At 38.3% G+C, this 9,595-nt stretch overlaps 1 long non-coding RNA gene and 1 pseudogene across 1 annotated transcript in view; both read right to left on the bottom strand.

Annotated features, from left to right (window-relative positions):
* Positions 1-72: 72 nt before the first annotated feature.
* On the bottom strand, positions 73-455 carry LOC108536201 (60S ribosomal protein L22 pseudogene; annotated as a pseudogene).
* Positions 456-6,511: 6,056 nt separating this feature from the next.
* LOC108536202 (uncharacterized) overlaps positions 6,512-9,595 on the bottom strand; it is a 36,657-nt gene continuing 33,573 nt past the window's right edge. The window contains exon 3 of the long non-coding RNA XR_001887449.1: positions 6,512-9,077. This is a non-coding gene — a long non-coding RNA (uncharacterized LOC108536202). The remainder of the gene's footprint in view (positions 9,078-9,595) is intronic.

Consider the following 9,595-nt stretch of genomic DNA (forward strand, 5'->3'; position numbering starts at 1 on the left):
TTTTTTTTTTTTTTTTTTTGGTTCCCAAGTTTTATTCAAGAACTCATACAAAATATTCTGGATAAATGAAATTTAATCCTCCTCTTCCTCCTCTTCTTCATCCTGGTTAATCTGGAAGTAACGTAATTCGTAACTCTCTTTGCTGTTAGCAACCACGCGCAACCAGTCATGTAGATTATTCTTCTTCAAATATTTTGGTGAGATATTTCAAATACCTTTTGGAGAAAGGCACCTCAGATGTCACGGTGATCTTGCTCTTGCTCCTTTTGATGGTCACCACCCCTCCACCAAGGTTCCCAGCTTTTCCATTCACTTTGATCCTTTCTTGCAAAACTGCTCAAAATTGGCAGCATCCATGATTCCATCTTCTACAGGGTGGGTGCAATCAAGAGTGAACTTCAGAACCTGCTTCCTTTTTTGCCCCCCTTCACCACAAGCTTTTTCACAGGAGCCATGGCCGCAGCGGAGTTAGAAAGTATTACTCCCATTTTTAAATGAGGAAACTGACTGAAGCAGATGAGCTAGCTTCTCACCAAACTTATTAGCTACTTGGGTATACAGCTAAGCTATATTTTCCACCACTGTTGCACCTGGATGGAGCTACGTAGCCAGTTCTCATCAAGGGACTGTGAATGGAAGTGATAAGTGTTACCTCCAGACCAAGACAGCAAAAAACACTGGTTCCATCTTCACCTTCTCTCTCTGTATTCACCAGCTAGATGCCAGAAAACCTAAGGTCATGGATTGAAAGTGGCGGTGATAGGGAGTTGGGGGGGGTGGGGTCTCTGAATGACTAACCACAGGTGCTGAGCCACCTTGCTGACCTAAACTGGATTCAAAGCAAGAAATAAGATTTTATTGTGTTAAAACACATGCATGCACACAAATAAATACACGTATTTTTACGTACTGTCTCCTCCATAAAATCAGTAATACTGATGTAATCTCTTTTCTGTAGGATATATTAAAATGTGTACCTGCCTCCCCTATATACAATATGACATTTTGAGGCTTTATGATTTGGAAACTTAGATAATTTAATACGTAAGTGTGAGAATGCAAGTAAAAGAGAAAAAAACAAGATCTTTAGTAAGGAAATGGGAATGATTTCTGATTGGTTAAAGATGAAATGATGCTCATGGATAATTGATAATGTGTGGTACTCATCTTCCTCTATAAGATCACCATCTAAAAAAATAGCTTTTCTTCACACATGCTCTCTTTAAATACCTGACACCATGATCCTCATTACTATGTTTTTCTTTCTCTAACATTCTCTCCAATATTCTAAACTTACACATGTCATGTCATCCCATTCTGTACCTATAGAAATGTGTGCCCTATAGGAATACCTCTATAATTGCATGGCCTGAATTCAGAATCTTTTCTTAAAAAAAATTTCTAGACTGTAAACTCTGTGAGGACATGGTCGTGTCTGTGTTTGCCTGGTGTCACTTACTTAGTCTCTGGCAGGGTGTTTTTGATATAGTAGGTGTTCAACAAATATTTGTTGAATGAACAAATTCATATATAAATGAATGGATGATATGATGCCCTCAGATAAATAATAAACTTCATTAATTCAATAATAAATGAAATATGAAATTGTTAATAGAAATTTATTTATGGGAAGTTATAAGAAAACTCTTAAAATCTCCCCTGATGTTAGAATAATGCCAAGTGCACGACTTTATTTATACTAATATTCTAAATAAAAACAACATGATTATATTTTGCTTGGTGTCCTATCAAGAAAGTATTTTAGCAAATGACAAATGTGTGGGGTGTTTTTCCTTCTTATTTAGTGAGGAAAAGTCCAGCTACTTCATTATACAAAGCAGAGCAGAAAATTGCCTTAGTAATATTGAGGACTTATCTCTGAAAAGTTACCTTGGAAACTCTGAGATTGGCCCCAGTGGTCTAGGGAGAGGTATGGTACCAATTTTTTTTTGTGATTTAAGGGTTACAAGAAAAGCTACACAACCCCTTAAGGCAAATGCCAAAACCTGACCTATGGCAGTAATTCTGAAAGCAGCTGTTCACTTTAGGAAGTGACTGTAATCATAAACCAAAAAAATTTAATCACAAAGCTTTAACCCTAGAATCCTAAACATAGAGTACAAATAAGCTTAGTCCAAACAGAATCATCTTCCCTCAAAGAACCTTTGTAGATTTTCCTCTCGTTGCAGGATAGTTGTCAAGGGTCCATGAGATTACACAGTGCTAACTTTAAGTAAGACTCCATCAAAGCATCAAAAAGCAATGACAAAGGCAAACTAGATAATCATACTCCAGTATGTCATTAGAAAATATTTAATAACCCCCACACTCTTTGGGGTGTGTATGTACCAGAGACGCTTGGTTAATTCTGGAGCAGAGCAAAGAGAAGCATCCCACGAAGATGCTTGACCCCTAACTCCATACAGCAGGTAGGCGCTCAAAGTCAAATTGCTGTATCTGAAGTAACAATCCCAGCAAACCCTGAAAAGGAGGTGGCTGTGGCAATATATTGGAAATCTGCTGGTAGTTCTTGCTTTACTGTTAAGGATCTGTGGGTAGAGGATTAGACAGTTTCCTGAAGAAAAATGCAGGGAAGAAAGTAGTAATTCTGGGACCTTATCAGTAATTAAAATAGCTCAACGTATTCTCATATTGTCCTTTTAATCTGGGCTATATCTAAACCCACGTCTCCCTTTTTTAATTATATTTCTTTCTTCTTTTTTTTCATGATGAATGTCACCAAAGATTTATCCAATTTGATTGTATTTTTAAAGAATGAACTTTTATCTTGATTAATTCATTCTATTGTATTTTTTCTGTTTCACTTATTTCTGTTCATTTTTTGTTCATATTTTTATTCTGTTTCCTTTGGCTTTATTCTGTTGTTCTTTTTCTAATTTATTGAGATGAACATTAATTAATCTTCAACTTCTATTCCTTTCTTTTCTTTTCTCTCTCTCTCTCTCTCTCTCTCTCTCTCTCTCTCTCTCTCTCTCTCTCTCTTTCTTTCTTTCTTTTTTTTGACGGAGTCTCCCTCTGTTGCCCAGGCTGGAGTGCAGTGCAGTGGTGCGATCTCGGCTTACTGCAAGCTCCAGAATTCAAGCAATTCTCCTACCTCAGCCTCCCAAGTAGCTGGGTTACAGGTGCCCACCACCAAGTCTGGCCAATTTTTTTTGTATTTTTAGTAGAAACAGGGTTTCACCATGTTGGCCAGGCTGGTTTCAAACTCCTGACCTCAAGTGATCTGCCCCCACCCCTCCCTTTGGCCTTCCAAAGTGCTAGGATTACAGGTGTGAGCCACCATGCCCGGCCTTCTATTCATTTCTTAAGTAAGCATGTAAGGCTATAAATTTTCCCCCAAAGAAACACTTTCATTGTATACCTTAAGTATTGATGTATAGTATTTTCTTTATCATTTAGTTCTAAGTGTTTTTTTAAGTTTTGATTTTTTCTTTGATTTGTGAGTTATTTTTTAATTCCAAGGTATATAAAATTTTAAAATTATCTTTTTGTTATTAACTTTTTTTTGTTTTGAGACAGAGTCGCACTCCATCACAATTCTCCTGCCTCAGCCTCCCCAGTAGCTGGGACTAAAGGTGCACACCACCACACCCAGCTAATTTGTTGTATTTTTAGTAGAGACAGGGATTCACCATGTTGGTGAGGCTGGTCTCAAACTCCTGGCCTAAGATGATCCACCTGCCTTGGCCTCCCAAAGTGCTGGGATTACAGGCACAAGCCACCATGCCCAGCCTGTTATTAACTTCTAACTCAATTGCATTGTCCTCAAGGAACATGTTCTACATAATACCTATTCTTTAATTTTTGTTTAGATTTGCTTCATGCCTTATATGATCATGTGTGCTTAAGAAAGCAATGCATCCTCTAAATGCTGGATACAGAATCTGGAAGTGTTAGACACCCCAACTTCTCAATACTGTCTTTTTTCTTGGTCTCCATGGCACTACCCTCCACTAGTATTTCTGCCACCTCTCAGACTATTTCTTTTCTATTCCTTACACGGGCTTCTCTTCCTCTATTTTACCTATAAGACCTCTAATCTTCAGACCTACCCTCATCTTTCCTATCTTCCTGCTTTTCAGTCTCCTCTCTTGATTTCATTGACACTGTGGCTGCAGTTTTCATCTATGTTATCATGGCTCACAAAACAGCCTAATCTAGACCTCTCTCCTGAGTCCCAGGAACATATTTGTAACTGCATACTGGATAGCCCCAACTTGCTGTTCTGTTTCAAAGTACAGGAGATTCACTCTTACCTGTATTCTTGATCTCACTAAGAAACCTTGCCACTCCCTCTTCCTTACCTCCCTCACTAATCTAGTGCCAAGTCTTCTCAGGCTCCTGTCTCGAATCAGGCTTCTCCTCTGCATCTTCACTGCTATTCTTTCCATCCCAATGCCCATTCTGTCTTGTCTGAACATTGTTGCCAGGGTAATTTTTCTATAAATAGTGTTTTCTTGCTCTAAAAGCTTTACCGACTCTATTTTCAGCCTACAACATGAAATGTAAATGGGCCCCAACCTACTTTTCAGTATTATCTCTCAACCCCAAATCACCACTGCACACACTGAACCCCTGCAACACTGAGCTTCTCACAGATCCCCGAACTGCCTGAGATGTTTATGTCTCTGGGTCTTTGGACATCGTTCTACCTGGAAACTTGGAATGTTATTGTGTCTCTATCCTCACTCACACCCTTAACTCAGCACACAGGACAGCAAATGTGTATGCACACATGCATACACACAAACATACATTTATCTGAAAAATTCTACTCATGTGCAAGCAAGATTAGAATATGTAAAAAAAAAAAAAAAAAACTAAAAAAAAGGTTTGTTATTCTATAGATGCTGACAATTGGTGATTAATGAAATTTTAGTTGGAGGCAAATAGGCCGGTAGGGGGAAGGCAGGAAACAGGAAATAACATGTCAGCAAATAGTCCCCTACTCTTCATCATTTTTCTGTTGACTTGTTAGGAAATTTTCTTAAGCCACCATAAAATATCATGTTCAATTCCACTTCTTCTCAGACACCTAGCTGCCCAGGCATTTGGCTAATTGGATGAATCTATATAGCTGACTCTATATCCCAATTCACCTTCATGTTATTTCCCCCTGGGATTGGTCACCTGGTAACCCTGATCCCAGGCTTGTCTTCCTAGTAATTATGTTGTTTGTATTCTCATTTTTTTTTTTTTTTTGAGACGGAGTCTCGCTCTGTCACCCAGGCTGGAGTGCAGTGGCCGGCTCTCAGCTCACTGCAAGCTCCGCCTCCTGGGTTTTACGCCATTCTCCTGCCTCAGCCTCCCGAGTAGCTGGGACTACAGGCACCCACCACCACACCCGGCTAGTTTTTTGTATTTTTTTTAGTAGAGACGGGGTTTCACCATGTTAGCCAGGATGGTCTTGATCTCCTGACCTTGTGATCCGCCCGTTTCGGCCTCCCAAAGTGCTGGGATTACAAGCTTGAGCCACCGCGCCCGGCCTGTATTCTCTTATAATTATCTCCTGTTGAGTTTTCCTGAAGTTTATATTTATTTCTAAACCTACAATATGTGGACATTAAGAAATATTTTATTTTCATAGGCTCATGTATAGTGTATATTTATATAAGAACATTTACAAGATATTAATAGGAAGAAAATTTCTGGGTTTTTGTTCCATTTCCTGCCAGATGAAAGTGACCCTTCCCCCACCAGTGTCTGTCCATGGGGGTATGGCTTTATGTGATTTTCATACATAAAGTGAGCTAATTCTTTACATTTCTGTGGGTGGTCAAGAGTAAGATTCAATGTCATTTCACAGATCAGGATTAAAAGAAGATTTTAGGCCAGGACAGTGACTCATGCCTATAATCCCAACACTTTGGGAAGCCGAGGCAGGCAGATCACCTGAGGTCAGGAGTTTGAGACCAGCCTGGCCAATATGGTAAAACCCTGTCTGTACTAAAAAATACAAAAACTAGCCTGGTGTGGTGGTGTGTGCCTGTAATCCCAGCTACTTAGGAGGCTGAGGCAGGAGAGCCACTTGAATCCAGAAGGCGGGCGTTGCAGTGAGCTGAGATCATGCCACTGCGCTCCAGCCTGTGTGACAGCGGAAGACTCTGTCTCAAAAACCAAAAAATAAAAATAAAATAAAAAATATAGGAAGATTTTAAAACTTCACTATCAGCCAAATAAACCCTAACAGCAGGGGAAAAAAAAGGTTGAAAATAATATACTTTATAATACAGTGTCTTTTCTTGTCTCCAGTTTGTGCTATAAGTTATCTTCAAGGTATAAGCAAATGAAGAGTATCAATGTATATAATTTTTGGATATGTAGTAAACCCATGTAAACAATGTAAAACCATATTGTATATGTGTTAACATTCAGGGCTTTAAAAAAATATATGCTATGTATATATTTTATTTAATTAATTAATTAATTAAATTAATTAAATTAATTAAATATATGCTATGTATATACAAATCACTCAAACAAACCATTTGCAGTCTTCATTTATTTATGCATTCAGCTCTCAGTTGTGGGCGGGTACAGAATGGCCATATAATCCAATACTGTAATACAAAGTGAAAAGTGATGTAATAGATGTTGTAAGTTTATAGAATATCAATCAACTCTAAAGCCCCCATGGAGTTGTGGAATGGAGGTGTGGAATAATGGGGAAAGGCTTCTATTCTCAATATGCTTAAGGTTGTGTTTTAGATGAATAAGACATACACATACACATATATACATCAAAACAAGTAATTCATAATTTTTGTTGCAAATCTATTACTACTCTTACCAGAAAAGTATATTTACACATAAGAATTTGTTAGATCTCAAAAGCAAGATTGGAAATCATAGTGATCATTGTATATTTTAATATAGAATGAAAATAAATTTGACTTTGAGGTATAGTTGAAATGGAAATAAATCAGATATGAAATTAGATTGAATAAGTTCGAAGTGGTAATGAAAATAAGCCTTGTATGTATAAATTCAGTAAAAGTATTTGTCTCCATACAGGCATAGCCAACATAGGTAGGAAGATTTTACAAAGGTATTATGGGGACAAGAGTTACTTTATTTTAAAGGCGAATCTGCCATGTAACTTCTAATTAACCCTGAGTATGGGAATGCTTCCAAAATGGCTAGCTGATGTATTACTCTTTATGTAGAAACATCTATTTATTGTAGGTTTCCTCCAAAACAACACTTGCTGTCACAGAAGTCACAGGCTGTGACGCCGAAAACTGGCTTCCAGAGCATGTATTCCTTCTAGAGCATGTATGCTTTCTTCTCAAAATATAAGCCCTGGGTCTGGGGCTTAAAGTACAGAGATCTACCTATCTTGCGTATGCCCAAAACTACACTTCTGTCTGTAAGTTCCCCATAATAAATTACCCAAAACCAACCAACTGGATTTGTCCACCTCCTTCTTTAGTTTTTCATCTTCTTCGGCATTTAGGAGTTGCTTTGCCCTCTCAAGGAACAGGTAGAATCTTTAAATTATTTGGTGATGTTCATATTGCTTATTATTAAAGCAAAGCACTAGAAATACCTGACCAGAGTCTCAGAATTCCCAAAATACAAAAGCTTGAGCCCAGATTAATAGTTCTTGACAGAGCTACACTTACAAGGGTCACTGCCACATGGCAGTTCAATACGATTTGTTCAAACCACACTCCATGAGATACAGCTGTGGTAAATATTAAGGAATAAATGAACTAGAGTTGGTAATGCTGTTACTTTGGTTATTCAATTCACCCAAGCTAATATAATTCTAGGTATAAAAGCCATTTTAATTGGGTGTGGTGGTGCATGCTAGTAGTCCCAGTTACTTGGGAGACTGAGGGGAGTATTGCTTGAGTCCAGGAGTTCTAGTCTGTAGTGCCTGAAGCCCACTGGATGTCTGCACTAAGTCTGGCATCAATATGATGACCCTTGTGAGCAGGGGACAATCAGGTTGCCTGAGGAGGAGTAAACTGGCCCAGGTTGGAAACCTCTGTCAAAACTTGCCTGTTGATCAGTAGTGGGATGGCACCTGTGAACAGCCACTGCACCCCAGCCTGGACAACATAACGAGACCCTGTCTCAAAAATTAATTAATTAATTAAATTAAGTTTCTTAAAGTCAGCTAAGCCAAAATATAACTGGGTTGAGAAAATGTCAGCAAAACTAGAATAATAGTTAATGTTTACATGTTAAGTACCTATGATATGCCAGGCACAGTCCTAAGTACTTTAGAAATATTGTCACATTTAATCCTCCCAATAACCTGATGTGGTAGTTACTGTTAAGTCTCCAACTTACACGTAAGAAAACAGAAACTTAGGGAAGTTAAACAAGTCACTCAATCTTACAAATGTGATCAATGGAGGAGCACAAGTGTCCAGAATCCTTACTCTTTCCCATTTTGCTGTTCTGCCTCTAACATATTGAACACAGCAACTGAAATTTGAACTAGGTATTGAAAGTTGAGTATGATTTTCCTGGTAGAAGAAAGGGAAAGGATGCTTTTCTCTGGCTGGAGGAGAGTGAGGAGCTGGTAAAGAGTCACAGAAGTGGGAGGGATTTTCTTCCAAGAGGAGCAAATACATGGTGCCTTGTGCATACAATGTGACAGTGCTGGAAGATGAGACTGGAAGGGACATTTGGGTCTAGTTTGCTAGGGCTCTTCTGCACTTAGGAATTTTGACTTGGTCCTGAAGGCACTGGCTAATCAATGAAGGCTTGCATTTGGAGAATGAGAACTCAGATATCAGTGTGGAGGGTGGATTGGATGCATATTAAGAAATAGTTCCTAATAATCCAGACGAGAGGTTATGGTGAACTAAACTAAGGCAGGAACTATCAAAGTAATAAAGATACAGACCTTGGAGGGGTAAAAGAAGACATATTCTCCCCAACTTCTCCAGGCACACAGGTGCAAGCGCTTCAATGGGCTGCTAGGTAAATGCAAAAGTGGTAAGTAGTCACCAAAGAATGCTGTCCTGAGTTTTTCCACATCAATGATTTTTCGTGCCGTGAGTTCTTTACCAATCCAGATGGGGCATCATCACTTGTGACTTCAGAAGAAAGAGTAATTGTAAAATTCATTAAGCTTCTGAATGAAGATGTATAATGTCTTCCAAGAAAATAATTAAACCACCATGGGGCAAAGACTCTCATCTGTATAATTTAAAGTTATGAAGTGGGTCATTGCTTAGTGTCTCAAATTTCATTTACATGTAGCTAATTCATAATCATACTCCATCTGGCTAAAATTAGTCACATTATTCTGTGAGCAAGAAAAATATTTGTCTCATTTTAGAGGTTTTATTATACAATCAAATGTAGTCTAATGTACATCTGAACTGTTTGTTCTTCTTTTCTTCTAATATTTGCATCTCACAAAAATGAAAAGAAAATGTAGAATATATGGTATATTCAATGAAAGTTCTCAGCTGGGTGTGGTGACTCATGCCTGTAATCCCAGCACTCTGGGAAACCGTGGGCAGATAACTTGAGTTCAGGAGTTGGAGACTAGCCTGGGCAACATGATGAAACCCCATCTCCGCAAATATATATATATAAAATATATATT

This window comes from Rhinopithecus bieti, unplaced genomic scaffold (assembly GCF_001698545.2).
Source record: "Rhinopithecus bieti isolate Rb0 unplaced genomic scaffold, ASM169854v2 scaffold_13259, whole genome shotgun sequence".
Taxonomy (NCBI): Eukaryota; Metazoa; Chordata; class Mammalia; order Primates; family Cercopithecidae; genus Rhinopithecus; species Rhinopithecus bieti.